This window comes from Myodes glareolus, chromosome 3 (assembly GCF_982192425.1).
Source record: "Myodes glareolus chromosome 3, mMyoGla1.1, whole genome shotgun sequence".
NCBI lineage: Eukaryota > Metazoa > Chordata > Mammalia > Rodentia > Cricetidae > Myodes > Myodes glareolus.
In genome coordinates this window covers 57,997,891-58,016,911 of record NC_142028.1, presented here as the reverse complement: position 1 = coordinate 58,016,911, position 19,021 = coordinate 57,997,891, and the positions used below count along the sequence as shown (strand labels likewise).

Here is a 19,021-nt window from a genome sequence, read left to right as displayed (position 1 = left end):
TAAGCATATTTCTAGCTAACTCTTACTTCTTAAATTAATCCATTTTTACTAATCTGTATATCATCATGAGGCTGTGGCTTATCAGAAAGGTTCTGGCAGCTACATGGTGTCTCCTTGACTCCACCTACTCTCTCTCTCTCTTCCAGCCTGGCTATATTCTGCCCAGCCACAGGCCAAAGCAGTTTCTTTATTAATCAATAGCAATAAAACATATTCACAACATACAGAGTGGAATCCCACATCAATAAAGAGGTTGTGAATTTTGTCACAGGCTGTTTCTATATCTAAAGAGATAAGCATGTGGTTCCTGCCCTTCAGATTATTGATGTGGTGGATCACATTTGTTGATCTACATATACTGAGTCAGCCCTGCATCTCTGCAATGAAACCATCTTACTCATGCGCATGATCTTTTTAAATGTGCTCTTGAATTGGGTTTGCAAGAATTTTACTGAGATTTTTCGTTTTTGCATCTGTGTTCATCAGAAAGATTGACCTACAATTTTTTCCCTGCCCTTTTTTTTCTTTATTCTATTTTGGTATCAGGGAAATACTAGTTTTATAGAAAAATAATTAACCATTCCTTTCTTTTCTATTTTACAGAAACTTTTGAGGATTATTAGTGTTAGGTTTTTGAAGATCTAGGAGAATTCTGAACTGAGTCCCTTTGGTCTTAGACTCGTTTTAGTAGCAGGAGTTTTAAATACTGCCACTATATCATTGACTTTAAATTATTACCTTTATATTATCTTAATTTTGATAAGTGCATACATAAGTAAATTCATCTACTTCTTTTAGCTTTTCTTGTTTAGTTGAATATGGATTTTGAAAGAGTGTCCTTATGATTCTCTTAATTTTCCTCAGTGTCTGATGCAATGTCTTCCTTATCATCTCTAATTTTATTCATTTAGACCCTCTTTCTCCTTTTTAAAAATTTGGACAGAAATCTGTGATTAATCTGTTTTTTGGTAATTTATTTTTATTTTTTTGCACTGATATTTTGCTTGCATGTATATTTGTGTGAGGGTGTCAGATCTTGAAGTTAGAGATCGTTGTTAGCTGCCTCATGAGTGCTAGGACTTAAACTCAGGTCCACCTGAAGAGCAGTCAGTGCTCTTAACCACTACACCATCTCTTCAGTCTATCTGCCAATATTCTTAATCTTTTCTATTTTGTTATTTAAACCCTGTTTTTAATTATCTCTTTCTGTCTGTGGTTTTTGGATGTTGCCTGATTTTGTTTCTCCCAAAGCCTTCACGTTAAATCTCTTGGAATTGTTAGTCAGTAGGGTTCCTTCAACGTGCAACCAGCCTATTGGAAATGTTTCTGGTTACCTGAACTTGACAGTAAGACCCTAGTGCCGAATAGACCACATACATGAGTCACAGAACATGGAGAAATCAAGTTTATACTAACCTGGAAACTTCATCCCTACTGGTTAGCTTTTATGGTATTGGAAGCTAATATGCGTGCTACCAGAGAAGAAAAATAACTATCAGTCTTCCCCAACTCTGGATGTTGTGAATTACAACAAAGACTGGCCTGACAAGATTTGCACACTGGTGCAATAATGACACAAGTGTTAGGAGAGTAACCAAATACCTTCTGGTTGGATTTAAGGCCCACTCGAGAAGACAGAACTCATGCTTTGTACCATTAATGGGGCCAAGAACCCAAGGTTGGGTAGATCATAGGCCCTAATGGAGAATTACTACTATTACTTTGCTAAATGGACATAGTATTAAATTGACTCCTAATGTTTAGTTATTACACTCATGAATTAGTACATCTCAACCCTCATCAAAGAAGCTTCTTTTGCAGTAGAGAGTGATTATCAGAGACTTACAACTGGTTAACATGTAAAGAATTCGATGTATCCAGTCCTAAATGTCAACTTCTACATTAGGACTACTCCTCCCTAGGTTCAGAGACCATCATGGAAAAGGGGGCAGAAAAGTTATGAACCAGAGGCAGTGTATGACTAGAGCTGAACAGTCTTTCCTGAACACTACAGGGCAGGTGCACATATGAACTGACAGTGACTATGAGTGCGTGCATAAGACCTGTACAAGAGGAAGCTGGAAGAAATCCCAGAATTGGTGCAAGGAAATGGCAACGAAATTGTACCCCTGCCTGAGAATCTATGGGCAACTGATAGCTGCTAGAAGACAGTCAGTTGTCTTCAGGGATGAGGCTACCCATTTCCTAGTAGACAGTCCTACACCCATGGGTACGTAGCAGTGCTAAGTGAACTCTGTGGGGGAGGGTTCCTTGTTGTTTTGTTTTTAAGGGGAAACACAAGAAATTGAGAAGGAATAGTGGTGGTGGTAGAAATAAGGGAGGAATTAGAGGGCAAGAAATGTGGAGGTAGACTTGGTGAAAACTTTACATACATGTGTGAAATTCTCAATCAATACCCCTCCCACACACAAAGAATCACTAATAGAGAGTCCAGTCAGAATGGTGATCACCAAGAAAACAAAGGAGAATAAATGCTGTCAAGGATGTCTGGAATGAGCCATCCTCATGTTTTCCTGGTAATGTAAACTGGTGCAGTCAATGGAGAAATGAAGATCCTTCAAAAAACTGAAAACAGAATTACTCTGTGGTCCAACTATACCACTTCCATGTATAGGGCCTAAAGATTCTGCAAACATATAAGAGAGGTATTTTCATGTTCACATTTATTCATAATAGCTAAGACATAGAAATTGTCAAGATGCCCATCAGCAAGTGAACTTAAAAAATATATACTGCATGGTTTTACATTATTATTTATATATTATTTATACACAATGCAACTCATTCAGTTGTAAGCAAGAACACAATTGTGCCATTTGCAGGAAAATGGATGAAACTGGAGAGCATCTTGTTAACTAATGAGCTACACTCAGAGACTATTTGTATCACATATACAAATTCTAAGTCGAAATAAAGACCCAAAAAGACAGGAACAGGAAAACAGAGAGAACAATGAGGAAAGAAAGATAAAATACTGTGTTGTTTTCTCCCAAATACAGACTCTAGATTTAAACACACAACACACACACACACACACACAGCATGAAAACTGAAAACTGAAGTTGGACACTTTAGGGGAGGAAGGGGATCAGCGGACCAGTGAGAGGATAAGTAAAGCACAATACCAATGTAGGAAAAAGTCATAATGGAATCTATTATTTTGAACTCTAATCTAAAAAGTAATAAAAACTTCATTCAACTATATCTTAAGATAAATATATTAATTTTGTCCTGTGTAAACTAGGTTTCAATGATACTGATTTTATACATTACATATGTGCTCTGGGTTAATGTTCTTATACACTGTAAAGATTTGTCCCTCATATTGGTTTAATAAAATACTGATTGGCCAGTAGCCAGGTGGGAAGTATAGGTGGGGCAACAAGACTAGGAGAATTCTGGGAAGAGGAAAGCAGAGAGTCAGTCACCAGCAAGACACAGAGGAAGCAAGATGAGAATGCCTTACTGATGAAAGGTGCCAAGTCTTGGACTAAACATAGACAAGACATCTGGGTGAATTTAAGTCATAAGAACTAGTTAGTAATAAGCCTGAGCAATAGGCCAAACAGTTTATAATTAATGTAAGTCTCTCTGTGTTTATTTGTGACTGAATGACTATGGGACCTGGTGGGACAGAAACTTCTACCTACACATATAGTATATATATGTGTGTGTGTGTGTGTATGTGTGTGTGTATTCATACAAATATAGGAAAACGTTATTATTGATTTTTATCTGTATATTTTTGGTATCCTACCCTTTTTAATATTTGCTTGCTTGTTTATTTATTTATTTTGACGCAGGGTTTCAATATGTCACCCTGGCTAGACTGGAACTCTGAGTAGCCAGGCTGGCCTCAGTCTCACATGGCTCCATCTGCCTGTACCTCCTGAGTGCTGGAATTAAAGACCTTTGCCACCACGCTGATTTCTTACCTCTATTCAAATTTTCCTTTGTTGATATTCCACTACCTCCTTTTCGAGTCCCTATAAGCTTTGGACTCTTCTGCTTTCATGCTTTATGATAAACATAGATCAGGACAACAACTTTTAGATGTCATGACTTCATCTGTACAAAAAGTAAACAACATACATTTCATAAATGGAAGGCACAATTGATAAAATGTGTGCCATTACAGCAAAGATCTTAGGGATCTACAGATCCAGTCCACATTAATACTATGATGTTTACATTAACCACTTGTCTTATATATAGACCCTTCATAGCTCTGCTTTTTTTCTGAACACAAGCTTGTTCCTGCACGTAGGCCTGACTGTAGAGAAGCAAGAATATGCTTAGAGTGAAAGTCAACAACTCTATGTTTTTGATTCTCTGAGAACAGCTTTAGGTTGAAGACTAAGACTCTCTAACAATTTCCAGTTGGTCCAGTCATTGGTTGGCCACTCCCACAATGGCAATGCCACTTTTATTTCAGCACATCTTGCAGGTATGACAATTTGTAGGTTAAAGGTTTTGTGGCTGGGTTAGTGACCCAGTTGCTCCACTGGAAGTCTGACCTGGTAACAGGAGATAGCCAGTTCAGGCTCCATATTCTCTTTGCTAAGAGTCTTAGCTAGGGTTACCCTCATAGATTCCTGGAAAATTCCAGTGCTCTAGGTTTCTAGCTCATAGCCAGATTCCAGTTGTCTCTCCCAATACTCCTTCCCTCTATCCTCCCCCTACATAGCCCTCCTGTTCCCCTCTCCCTTTCCCTCTCTCTCCCCTACCCAGACCCTTCCCCATACAACAGCATAGTCTATTCTATTTCCCCCTCACAGTGAGATTCTCGTGTTCCCTATTGAGCCCTCCTGGTTACTTCAATCCTCTGGGTCCATGGGTTGTAGCATGGTTATCCTTTATAGCTAATATTCACCTGTAAGGGACTACATACCCTGTTTCTGTTTCTGGGTTTGAGTTACCTCATTCAGGATGATCTTTTCAAGTTTTATCCATTTGTGGGCAAATTTCATTATATCATTGTTTTTAACAGCTGAATAATACTCCTTTATGTACATGTACCACATTTTCTTTATCTAGTCTTCGGTTGAGGAACATCTATGTTGTTTCCAGTTTCTGGCTAGTATGAATAAAGCTGCTATGAACATAGCCGCCCTTGTGGCATAGTAGAACATCCTTTGGATATATGCCCAGGAGTGATATATCTGGGTCTTCAGGCAGATCAATTCCCAATTTTCTGAGGGATCACCATATTGAATTCCAAAGTGGCTATTCAAGTTTGTACTCGCATCAGCAGTGAAGGAGTGTTCTCCTTGCTCCACATTCTCACAAGCACAGACTGTTACTTGTGTTTTTTATCAGTCACTATGACAGATGTAAGATGAAATCTCAGGGTTGTTTTGATTTGCATTTCCCTGATGACTAAGGAAGATGAATATTTCTTTAAGTGATTCTCAGTCATTTGATATTCATCAGTTGAGAATTCTCTGTCTAGATGTGTTCCCCCTCTTCTATTGTTTTATTGAACTATACGTTTTCCCGTCCCTTCCTTCCCCTCCCCTTTTACCCTTTTATGTGACCCCCACACTCCCAATTTACTCAGGAGATATTGTCTTTTTCTCCTTCCTACGTGGATCCATGTATGTCTCCCTTAGGGTTCTTGTCTAGGTTCCCTGGGGTTGTGGACTGTAAGCTGGTTTTTCTTCGCTTTATGTCTAAAATATCAGTGGATACATATCATATTTGTCTTTCTGGGTCTGGGTTATTTCACTCAATATGTTTTTCCCCCTAGATCCATCCATTTGCCTGCAAACTTCAAGATATCATTTTTTTTTTACTACTGTGTAGTACTCCACAGTGTACCATATTTTCTTTATCCATTCTTTGGTTGAGGGACATCTAGGTTGTTTCCAGGTTCTGACTAGTATGAATAATGCTTCTATGAACATAGTTGTGCACATGTCCTTGTGGTATAAATGAATATCCTTTGGGTATATATGTACCCCATTTTTAAAAATTGGATTATTTGATATTTTGATATCTAGTTTCTTGAGTTCTTTATATATTTTGAGTATCAACCCTCTTTCAGATATGGGGGTTGGTGAAGATCTTTTTTGATTCTGTAGGCTGCCATTTTTTTCCCTTTTGCTAGTGGTCTTTGGCTTACAGAAACTTTTAAGTTTCATGAGGTCCCTGATAGCCCAGAGACCCAGGAAAGAACCAAACATGACTGGGAAAAAAGTCAATGAGATGATTCTTAATGATATTCTGCTATCCTCGTAAATTGGTACCTAGCCCATCTTTCATTAGAGACACTTCACTCAGCAACTGATGGGAACAAATGCAGAGACCCAGCCAAACATTAGGCAGAGCTTGGGGAATTATATGGAAGAAGTGGGGGGGATGAGGGATTGTAGGAGCCAGTGGGGTCAAGGACACCATAAGAAAACCAACAAAACCAAATACTCTTGGCTCACAGAGGCTCACAGAGACTGAATCAAGAACCAGGGAGCCTGCACAGGACTGACCTAGGCCCTCTATATGTGTTACAGTTATGTAACTTGGTCTTCTCTTAAGACTCCTAACAGCAGGGGCAGGCACTGTCTCTGACTCTGTTGTCTGTGTCTGGAACCCTTCCCTCCTACCAGATTGCCTTGTCCAGCCTTAATAGAAGAGAAAGTGCCTAGTCTCACTGCAAGTTGTTATATCATGGCTGATTGATATCCATGGGAGGCCCGTCCTTTTTCTCTTGTGAGAAGGAGGAATGGATGAGGGAAGAGAGAAAGAAACTGGAAGGAAAGGAGGAAGAGGAAACAGTTTGTTCAGGATATAAACCAAAACAAAAAACAAACATGCAAACTAAAAAACCCTAAACAGACAAAAAAAAAATCTAACTTATGATCCTGTAGTCAAAGGTGTGCTAATCTAGCAATAGTCTCCAAGAATAGTTTAGGCCTTTGTAGGGCGGCAGTCAAATGAATGTCACCACACCAAACAGCCTGAAACTAAAGGTTCATTGTAAGCCACTGACAAGGAATAAGAGGATGGTAGCAGATGTGATTGACAGCATCGCTGAGGATGAAGTTGGTAACCTTTAGCAAGGAGACTCTGAATCAATAGCTGCCTGAGAGTTTGCAGCTGCGCAGACGCAAATGGAAATTGACCAGGAAGTCGATGTGAGAAGTACAGGCAGAATATTTCAATCAGATTGGGGAAAACAATTAAGATTAATTATAAAGCGTTCAAAAAGTAGAATTAGAGTGATAACTCCTTCAATTTCCTTGGAAAATTTAACCAGTATTTATAAAAGTGGCACAAACTTAAAGAATCATGCATTGACGAATAACATGGAAAGGAATATTTGGGTGTTCAAACTATGGCTTTGAAAGAACAGAAAACACACCTTGGAAATTCAAGGCCTGTGCTTGCCGTCATCATCACGCCATCCATTTCGCAGCTTAGACGTCACGGAGTTCTCATTGTCATGCTTGTCACACATACAGCCGCCTCAATTGGACCACGGTATATTGATGGACAAAGTTAATCAACAGGCTAGATAAGTGATAAGGCCCCAGGGAAGAAGCCCATTAGAGCTGCACTCCAGCACAATGAGTCGTTTAACACCTTTGGGGATACACAGCCATTAAAAGAAACAAGACAAGCTCATCAGTCAGTGAATTCAATACGACTTGGGGGACCCTTAGAGTAAATTTATGTTTTAAGTGTGTAAGAAGCTTAATCCTTAAGAGTGCCTTTTCTATTCCAGTGAGAATCATCTCATCCCATCTCTTCATTCAGTCCTGATCAGTTTGCTTAAAGAATTAGGAAGTAAAAGTGCTCAAGCTAAATCAAGTGATGTTTCTTTTTATCAGTAAGTTTCGGGTTTCGAACTCCTTTCTCAGTCATCTACAGATCAGTATCAGTTCTGCTCTCCCAACTAAAGAGGCCATCTTTGTCTTCAGGGACTTCTCAAATGTTTAGTTTGTTCATGTTTTATACTCACATAATGAAAATCAGCAAGTGGGGTCACCAAAAACAGAAGATGCCATTAAAGTAACTACATAACCAGGTTTAAGGCAACTTAGGTACACAGTTCTGAAGAATATGGTGTGTGTACTCCGGCCGATATTCCATTCTACCATTTCAACATATGTATTTAAAACCTGAGAGTAAAGAAATATTGACCTTTTACAACCATTTTCTGTTCATTCCCTCTTTCCCTAGCCTTGTAAATAGATCAACTTGAAGTCAGAGAATAAATCTTGTGAATTTTCAAGCTAGTGACTATTTAATTTTAGACTCAAGGTCTAAACTCCCCTGAATCTTCCTGTAGGAGTAATTCTGCATCACCACGAAGGATTTCCCACTTTTCTTTGTCTTGTTCAGAAGCCACGAATATAAACCACTATTTTAAAGCTAATACAAATCATGTCTGACTTTTATAAAGAGAACACTATGTTTACTAGTGACTCTTTTGACTCATGAAGATTTGGCTGAAGGTGGACTGTTATATCACACACACCAGCCCTTTCCAAAAGACCGGCTGCATTGTTGGCTTCCTCCATCTCTCCCAGTAATAATAAGAACCACAACTACAGTCAAGTTTGTATGGCTGCCTCTCTGTTCAAATAGCACTCAGCCCATTGACTTTTCTGAATAAAACTGTTTGTTAGTTGTCATCACTCGAAAGGGAGAAACTGAAAAAGGAAGAAGAATGAACTTTGGCCTTTAAAAGAACCAAACAATATTGATGTCCATGACTCCTGACATCATCAAAGGCCATGCCCATGTCAGGGATCTTGGCTGCTATCTGGGGCAATGTTGGCGTCCATGGGCCATGCAGCCATAAAGGCAATGCCAATCTGAGTGACTTGCACTGCCACCTGAGGTGACATTCGAGCTTGGGCTGCTACTGAGGATCATGTTTGGATCCATGGTCCTACTACAGTTGGCTTCTGTGTTGATGTCCATGGCCACTAAAGGCCACACAGCTGCCCAGGGTCTGGACAGCAACCTGTGACTGTGTTGGGGTCTGAGAGTCATGCCACCATTGAGACCATGCTGATTTGAGTGGCCTGTTCTTCCACTGGGGTCATGATGTCCTCCAGGTCCAGGAGGCTGCTGTGAGCTATGTCTGGGTCTGCATCCCAGGAGCTGCCAGGATCTGGGTTGATGTCTGTGGCTTCTATTGCCACCAGGGCAGTCTGTGTAGATGCCCAGGATCTGGACAACCACCTGAGCCCATGCTGTCACCAACGCCATAATGATCTGGGTGGCCTGTGCTGCCACCGGGGCCATGGTGAATTCCAGGCCCAAGCTACTGCTAAGATTATGGGGATCAATTACATTCAAACTACCACACAGATGAATAAATGTTTTGTGGGTGGGGCTGATCAGACAAAGGGTGTACTGCATGACACACTGAAGCTCCTGATGCTGCTAGAAAGAATGAAGAGGTGTTGGAAAGATGGAGGAATGAGGTAGGAATTTTTGTTTTATTTTGTTTTGTTTTTAATTAATTTGGGGGTGAGTGGCTTACTGCAGAGGTGATGGGTGGGTATGGAGGGACTGAGAGGTGAGCAGGATTGGGGTGCATAATGTGAAATTCCCAAAGAATCAATAAAGAATTAGGGTAAATAAAAGAATGTAAGAAAATTAAAAAACCAACAAGACAAAAACAAACAACAACAAAAACCAAAACCAAGGCATCTACACAGGCAACTGGAATAAGGGAGGAAAAAAAAAGGAAGGAGAAGCAAAAAGAAAGCAGAAGTCCAAAAAGTACAACTTCGTGGATGTCCTTCAGCTAAACTGACGCATCACATTGAACACAAAATCTGCATCAACAGATGAACAGAAAAGATTGAGATTCTTCAATGTTCAATCGCGGGTACCACAGATGGTCCCTCACACTGCTGAAAGGTGGGCTTCACCACAGAGCAACTTAGAACACAAACAAACCCAGCCTCCAGAATGGTGAACACGCTAAAGGTGACGGAATTTCTGACTTATTGTTACGTGTATATTGTCCAGCAGGCCCTGAGCCTGCCACTGGTCTTGTGGTGTGGTGTGTAAGTAGGGTTAGAGCTAAGTCTTTCTCACAGAATTGGAACCTGAGTCACATACCACATAGTCCCAAAGGGTGAAGTTAGAATTCAAACAGCTGGCTTCTCTAATTACAAAATTCCTGCTATTTCCACTACAGAAGTTCCCAATCCAAACATGGGTAGAAACCATTGTCCAACATGAGTTTCCATTCTCAATCTGTTGACCTAGATGTTTTGGCCTAGAAAATTGCTCTTTAATGGTTTACCTTGAAACTCCACTTTTATCTTATCTACAAGACAGTTCCATAACATTTTAATTCTCACGAGCAAACTCAAATCTAGGGACAGCAGTTAGCTTCGTTTCCCCAGCAAACAAGATGGAGGAGGGGTGGGAATAAACTTGACCTTGTTCTTGGGACCAGGGCTGCTTCAAGATCTGTGCAAAACACCCCAGGAGGGAAATACTATTTTTAACAAATTCAGCTCAGGTTCTATTGCCTAATCATTTTCTTATCACCGCATGCTGCATTATTTACACAGGTGTTCCTTGGCTTTAATTGTGTGGACGCAGTCGCTAGAAGCAAAGGGAAGCGACTCATGTCAGCGATGCAGTCCAGCTGGGCCCTGACAGGTAAAGAATTACCACTAATGAAAGCCTAAATGAATTCAGGTTCTTCAAAGTCAGATGGGGGAGAAGGGAAAGAGGGTTCTTAATGAACTGCTAGGAATAAGGGGAGAAACAAGAGCTACGCCGTTGACTCTTAGACGGAAACACCGAAGGCAACAGTCAGTAGGAGTGAGAGCTCAGCTGCCCTCTGTATCACAGCACGAGCCCCCGCCTTGGGGTCCCTTGTGCTCCTGCTGATCAGTTGGGACATCTCAGGGGCCTCCCTGGATCTATAAATCTCAGCAGGGCTCTGAGTGATGTCTTCCCTCGTTCTCGGGGGGATACAGTTGCTGGATTTCAATGTCCAGTATTCAGATAAACAAGAGAAGACAGCAATATTCAGTTTGACTATCAGTAAAACAGTAACCAAGAGTACGTACATTTACACCTGGAAAACAAATTATATGCCCAGAATACTTCCGAAGGAAGCACACTTTGCTGGGAAGCTATCTATCCCATAGGAGCCAGTGGATTTTAGTAGAGTTCCCATGGGTTTTAATGAATGATAACTTCCCTGGGGCTTAAGGCCCTCCATGATGGAGTCAGGAGCTCGAGAGACATCTGTTTAAGAGTCAGCCCATGCCAGCTAGAGAACGCCTTGTGGCCTTTCCTTGCAGGTCATTTTTCAGTTTCCTAGTAATGAACAAAACAGGTCTGATAATTTTCAATAATATACTCAGGAAATGTGGGGCTAAAGACTGTAGCGTTAAAACTCTTGATATAGATATCTCGTTCAGTCAGCAATGAAAGCAAGGCCTGGAAATGCTTTCGGTGTTTCTGGAGCAGTCAGGAGAGATATATCAACCACAACAAGGCCATACTCTGACTGTTTTTCAATTTAACGTAACTAGTTTTTTTCTTTTTTTCCTTTCTCGCTTTTCTGCCTGCCTCTTCTAAAAACATTTGGCTCTAGGACGAAAAAAAAAAAAAAGTTCTTTCATTGTAATTCAAAGTATTTTCTTATTGTTGCCCATAAAATATGAGTTAGAGGGTTTACCTTCTGGTTCGGCTTCTGGCTAGACTAAGTCCAAGGCATCAGGGAAAATATTAAATGACTGCCTGGATCCTTTCCCTTTTCTTCACTTCATTAGACTAATTTTGTCCTGAGCAGAAGTCCCATGGGGGTCTAAGAGAAACATACATTTTTCCGGTTTGTGTGAACACCCCAAATGTCAATCCAGACGAAATATACCAACGTGAGGAGAAGGCGATACTGGCTGCCTGAGGTCTTTTAAGATCAGTCCCTGCGCTGACTCAGGGAAATGTGGGCAACACACTGAAAACATTTGCAGGCCTGGAAAATAACTGGCTTAATAATTCAAGATGCTTTAAAGTGACACCAAACGGATAAAAACAAATAAAACTCCGCTTCCCTTAGTGATGGCACAGGGTAAGAGACTTTGGAAATGGAAGACACAGGGAGTCCAACTTTGCGAGGCTCTTTAACATTGGACAAGGAACTCAGCATACTTGAGTGGAGGGACAGAAATGAAGTTTCCATGACTTCAAAATATTTAGATAAAGAGTGAAGTAGTCACGGCCCCCTCCATCTTTTCATCTGAGTGCCATAATGCTCATATTTCCAAAGAGATTTTCAGGTGTTTCTGAGATAGATACCCCGTGCTTTCTTGGCCCTGACACTGTTCAAGCTTTCCCCTGACAATTCGCCCCTGAGGGGCTCGTCCAGTGCAGGGCACAAGGCTCAGCATCATTGTTTGTCTCTTCAAACTAGAAAACAGTTAGGCCTCCCATAGTGAGAAAACTGAAACTATTTCCTCATACTGTTTAAATGCAAAATTGTCAACAGTTAAGGCCACAGTTTTCTTTGAGTCATTCCATCCCAATACAGTCTATGTGATAAAAGCTATCATCACCCTGTTTCTTCCTACTCTCTCTATAATGGGAATGTGGAGGCTGGAAGTTTAGCTCAGTGGTTGGGCCCTTGCTTAAGTCTGTACCCCAACACTACAAGAAAAAGAAGGAGGGAGAAAGGGAAGGAAAGAGAGGGGTGGGAAGACTAGGGGACAGACAGCAGTGTTTGACCTAATTGGCATGAAGATACGCCATAGTCTACTAAGTGGCGAAGGCTGCAGAGTGTATTCTGTGTGGCTTCACAAATGCTAATTACCCAGAGTTTGGTGTGGACAGTGTTCAGGGTGTTCACTCTATTGTGTAAAAGCTCCAAGAATACAGAAATCAAAGTTTGTGTTGTCGGGGGTGGGGAGGTGTTACAAAATTACTCTTCAATTTCCCCTCAGTTCAAAGGCATTTCTTGGAAGGCAGCTTCAAGGACCAGGCAGTTGACCATTCCTGGCCACATGCAACTGCTCCCATGTGCTCCTCACTGTTTGTTCAACTAGGTTCAAAGACATAGCCAGACTCACCATAGAACACACTGCCCCAATAGTTGCTAAATGCCACTTTTCCCTCAGAGTGGAAAGGGAAGAGAATGTGGGAGGAAGAAACACCTAGAGTTGACTTCTTATTGAGTCTATATACTTCGGAAATTAACTTTCTTTAGCTTCTGATTTCTTACCTGAAAGGATAATCCAGGATCCTTTCATGCAAGGTGGTGATAAGGAAGAGACAGCACACGCAAAGCCCATGATCTACAACTTGCTGGGTAATAGGCACTAGGTATACATTCCTTATATGACAGACATTATCATTTAGTAGTAGTAAGTCAATGTCAGGATGGTGGTGAAGTTCGCAGGCCAAGATATTCATGAAGATGAGGGGCAGCTCGTGATCAGCATTGACACTGGCAAGCAGTGTGGGGGGAGACAGGGCAGAGTAATCTGGGGTCAGTCATGAAAGGTTTGGGTCTGAGTCGAGGGTGTCAGTGTAGACTCCGTGACCGTGCTCTGCTGGAGGTTCATTGATAACAGCCTGTGGGAAAGACATCCGTTTACCCCCAGGAAGATACTGCAACCCTCTCGCCATACACAGGTAAGACAGAGCCCTTTATGCCATGGTTTCTGCTCATTCTTAAGATAAATTTTAGTAATCCCAGCACGGATTTTCACTAAGAGGAAATGTTCACCTTTTCAGTTAATAGAACCCCTTTACACACCCTCCCCCACCCCCGCCCCATCTGAAACACGTCATTGCTTCTTATTTCTGGAGCCACCATTAAGTAAAGGTTGCTTGAACTCAAGCACTTGATTATCACTGTCAGTCAGATAATCAAGATGGCATCTGAGTGGCAAATGGGTGGTGAACGCAAGATGGGCATGGGCTGGACAGAGCTGACTCATGGCTGAGCAAGATGCTTGGGGTTTCATTAATAAGTCAGAGTGACGCACAGTCTAACACTTACGCGTGATTTCTGTCATTTCCCGTTTAATATTCTTGGGCCATAGTTGACCATAATCGAAACTGTGAAAAATAAACTTGTGGAGAAGGGAGAACTGCTCCGGAGAGTAAATGTCTCCTGGGAATTGCATAAGGTATAGTGTATATTCTTCAACACTAAACACAGTCCTTGTCCCTAGACCATAAATACAGCTGTAGGCAAATGGACAGAAAGAACTTCAATCAACCCGAAAAGGGTTATACTCAGTACAAGGTGAGCACCTAGAGATGTTCGGAATCCACACTTGGGAGATCAGAGGAAGGTCCAGGGGAGAAAGGGTGGAGCCTGGTGCCTGAGATTGACTGACTGGGGGAACTTCCAGGCCTCTCCATTGTCTCTGGGTCCTACTCTCCTGCAGTTCATCCTCCGAAGGCTAAAAACCGAAAGAGAACTGAAATATGAGCATTGTAGGTCAAAGGTGTAGACGCTGCAGTTTAAATACCCATAAACCTCATGCAGGCTAGCTCCCAGACGAGACACCGAGAAATCTGCTAATAGAAGAGCAAATGCTCCTGTTTGCAGAAGAGGCTTGGGAATGACCTCTCCTTCAGGAGCTGGCCAGAGCACAGTTAAACAAAGCAGCTCTGAGCAGTCAATTAAATTGTCGCATCACAGAGGCCAAATTAGAAGAGATGGTCTGGTGGGATCAAAGTGGGTGGAATATCACTCTGTACTGCTCTGTGACAGGAATTGATATTCCTTGGCTCCTTGAATGGTCACCTCAGTTGCTAGGATCCGTTGGGCAACATGGCCAGTTGTAGTGTCAGGGGACATAACATGGATGGTGACCTTTACAACGTTTGTAAAGTGAGGAGTGTACTTCACTGATGATGAGAGACTCTGGGTGCCTTCTCTAGCTTCCTGTCTCATGGCCATTGGTGTTTCATACATTTACCAAGCAGGCTTTCCTTCCACACTGCTGTTGCCTCTTTAGCATTTTGCCATTTTAAGGGAAACAATTGTCTTATTAATGCATTGATAGGAAATACAAGAGAAAATAATTTACCTATTGAGAAAGTGTCCATGAGAGGTATTTTTCTGACTCCCCTTTACCTTCTAGAATCTCATGAAATATGGAAACCTTTGCAGGAACTAACCCACCAAGTTTTGAGTAGGCAATTCCTTAAAGCCAACGTGATGCCTTGCTTATGAAACCATGACTCCAAGGTGTCCAAACAACTGAAGCAATGCTAGAAAGGAGAGTGTGGTCTCAAAGGCTAGTCAAGGATGCAGACTTAACCAAGAAAACCAGTATTCTGATGTTAGATGTGTTCCTTACTGTCACTAAGAAAACAGTATTAGCACCCATCCAGGCAGATGACACAGTAAGCTGGCGCATATAACTTTGAAGAAACATCCGCTTTCCTTCTTAGCTCCAGTATACTATATATCCTTTGGTTAAAGGGTTTCCAGTAAAAACATACCCAACAATATCCAGTAAGGAAGACTTAAGATGCCAGTGTAACTCCCATGGAGAAGGCTTAAGTGTCTATAACAAGGGAGGCCACTTGGGAGAAAAGTGAGATTCTGAACCTGCTTTTCTACAGATCTCTTCAAGACTCAGCCCCAAATAGGCTGTCTCTTTTCAAAGCCTCCACTGCAATGTAGTTCAGTAACAGACGTTGTTTTAATGCATGGGTTTTCAACATTATTTCTGCTAAAAATTCTAAAAAGCAATGCTTTAATAATCCTGTATATAGAAGGCAACAAATAAGCCTTCTTACTCTTTCAGTTGAGGCATAAATAATTTTGTAGTTTTGACTGGACATCTTTCATTCATTAATATATATGCCATGGGTCATGCTGGGAGTACAGAGCTTGCCAAAACTTAGTTGCTGCTCATAGCCTGACAGGGAAAACAGCCAAGTGATAAGACTGACAAGGTAGCAGGGCCGAGGAGAGACAAGTGCAGATGCTAGAGGACCATCAGAAGAAGCATTAGCTCTGCTCTGCAGAGCTGGGAACGGCACCAGCCACAAGACCTGAGTGACAGAGAACAGAAAAACAACCCAGAAACAATGTTTGAGACAAAGAAAGCACACGCTCCAGGCTTCAAGGAGAGAGAACACAGCGAATTCTATGAAGACAAGGTATGTAGTCTTTACAACATCCTTAACCCAGCAATAGTTCATGTTGCTCAAGGATTTGATCTGGCTAGGGTTAAGGACTGCAAGTACCTTCCAGGCCATTGTCCTCTTACAAACCCCTAAGGATGTGTAGGATCCCAGCAGAGCTAATGAAGGATCAGACAGATCAGGAGCTAAATTAGCAACGCTTGTTATGTCTGAGGCACAATCCACATCTACAAAAGGAAAACGAATTGGAGCCATTGAGCCTGTGAATGACTGTATACTAACCACTACAGCGGCTCAGGGCAGACACTTACTAAACCGTGGCCATTTGGCCACTGTCGAACTGAACTTTGTAAACTAACTGGGACCACTCATCTACTTATTCCATTTAAAACCCAGGTATATGGATACTCCATACTTACATATTCATAATTCTTCCTACTATTTGGTGATTACAGGACAGAAAAAGCACTTACTTCAATTTGTTTTCAACCTTTATAAATCACCCTGTATAGTAATTTGCATTATATAAAATACAGTTATTTTCTACAATAAAAAAGAAATAAGGTTCTTGAACTCCAATGCATTTTGACATTTTGATTTCAACGAAATTAAAGCTTTATTTTCTATAAAACTTCCTATGGCTCAGTCTGAGAGGATACATGAAAATAGTCTAAAGGTCTTTCCAAATGTTTTTGGCCCTTGCTTCCTTTTTTGCTGTATCTATGCAAAAATTTCATTCAAACATTGTCAAATCGTAAAGTAAAAATTATAAATTTCATTTTACAGCCAAAAAAGAAACTAAAGACACTTGCCTGATGCCACACAATTAGCAAACAGGAAGGACCATTGTTTGAAACTGGATATCTCTAACTCCCAAACTCTTACCAGCCTGGCAGAAATAAAGATGTTCCAGAAGACACTTGGGTCTCTCAAATTGTTGAAACAATGGACCGAAGAAATGGGGATTTCCCCAGGAATTGCATGCAGGGAAAAGGTGCCAGCCGGAGGGGGAGCTGGGTTCTAACAACTTATCAGGCCACCTCACAAGATGACAGAAAAACCCAAATAAGATGGGGCCACCCAGTCACAGGGACTGCTAAGATGTGCCTTTATTTAAACTTTGCTCTCACTTCAGGAGCCCCAAGGCAGACAAAGACAGACTTGGGGAGTTCCTGAATCTCTTTATCTTACTTCTCAACAACAGGGCCACAATAAATAAATCTCCTTTTCCTGTTTCCCACTTTTAGTTTGGTTTTTAATTGGTTTATTGAGGACAGGTGGCCAGACCTGGCTGGGTGCATAAGTTGTGATCCCCAAGTTCAATAAAAATAGCACAGAATAATTGTTTTTAATATAGTCCCAATTCTTGGGAAATGTTCAGATTCCAAAAGTACAGAATAGGGCCAGTGAGACGGCTCAACAGATAAAGGTGCTTGCCAGGCAAGCTGGTGGCCTAGGTCCAATTCCTGGAACCCACACGGAGGCAAGAGAACTAACCCCACAAAGTTGTCTTCTGCCTTCCACACACAGTCGGCAGCATGCGCACACACCCCTTCTTCAAACACATCATGCACACCCACAGTAATAAATAAATAAATAAATGGGAGGAAAAAATGTGAGTTAATGTACATATGCATGAACAAAAGCCATGGGCTGCTAGGCTGAAACAGCTCCTCAATGAAAGTCTAAGAAAAGTGTAAATTATCATAACAGGGCTACAAAAGACAGCAGTCATCCTGCTACCTGTAAAAGAAAAACTCCACTGTGGCCCCTCGGCTCCATAATACCTGAAGCATCACTCTCACTTCCTAACCCCGGGACACAGTTTGGGGGTCTTCTTGGGACTTCGTGTGCCCTGGGTCATTTCTTGCATGCCTGGAGTTTAAGGCCTGGCTGTGCGCCCCAGGTATCCCCTTCTTCATCTCTCTATTTCAGTGCTTACGGTCAGGGTTAACTTACACCTGGCCATTCCTCCAACAAAGGCTACAGCAGCCTGCTGCTATGCAGAGGACGAAAGTGAATAACCCATTCAACCCCAACCTAATAAGCCACAAAACTCAGAGACTATGAAAAAGCCTTCCCCCATCCTGTTCCCTCGGCACGATGGGAACAGGTGAGACTTTCATTACTTCAGTCCATATGTTTGAAGGTCAAACAACACCTGGGTATTCCTTTGAAATAAAGTAATTGAGCAGATTTCAAGGCCGCCTTGCTGAAAGACTCTCTGGATCTCCTCGGTAGGACAAGCCCTGGTTTGGAAAGCTCTCGATCCCCCCAAATTCACCTTCATCAAACAGCAATGAATATTTGATGCCATTCAAAAATTATAATACGTAGCGAACTAAGAAAAGGGATTGCTTTGAAACTGCTAGGAAAATGATCTTTGGCACCAGGTGTTCACAGTGGTAAAGAAATCAGGCAAAGAACCAAAAAAAAAAAAAAAAGAAAAAAAGAAAAAGGTCACTCTCAGCCCCTAAGCACAGCACGCATGGAAGACAGATTAGCAGTGTAAGGCTGATCCCTAGACTTTTTTCCTTCTGCTCTCCTGTTAGCTGGTTTGCATGCAAACTCTATTTATAGGGAAACACAGAATTAGCTTCCCCAGAGGTGAATTTTCTTTAAATTAAAAGACAAACCTCAGCTGTTTAGTTTGCAACACATACCTCACTCGGTTGGCGGTTGGCTCGGCGTGAACCCTGCTGGTTTTTATCTGACTGCCAATGGTGGGCTTTGAGGTGGTAAAATACCTTCTTCCTGGTTGGAGCTTTCTGTTTCTCAGACACAGACTTCATATGTCTCTGCATTATTTACTGGCATAACGTGCTGCCCCAAGAGACCTGTTAGTGTCGTGTTCTCCGCTTGATTGACAGCCGCAACGCAACCAATGCTAGAAGGCTCC

At 41.6% G+C, this 19,021-nt stretch overlaps 1 long non-coding RNA gene across 1 annotated transcript; it reads left to right on the top strand.

Moving 5' to 3' along the window:
- The first annotated feature begins 15,728 nt into the window (after window positions 1-15,728).
- LOC146895214 (uncharacterized) lies at window positions 15,729-17,362 on the top strand. The gene is made up of 2 exons (XR_015000754.2): window positions 15,729-16,137; window positions 16,909-17,362. It is a non-coding gene; the product is annotated as an uncharacterized LOC146895214 (long non-coding RNA).
- The last annotated feature ends 1,659 nt before the right edge of the window (window positions 17,363-19,021 follow it).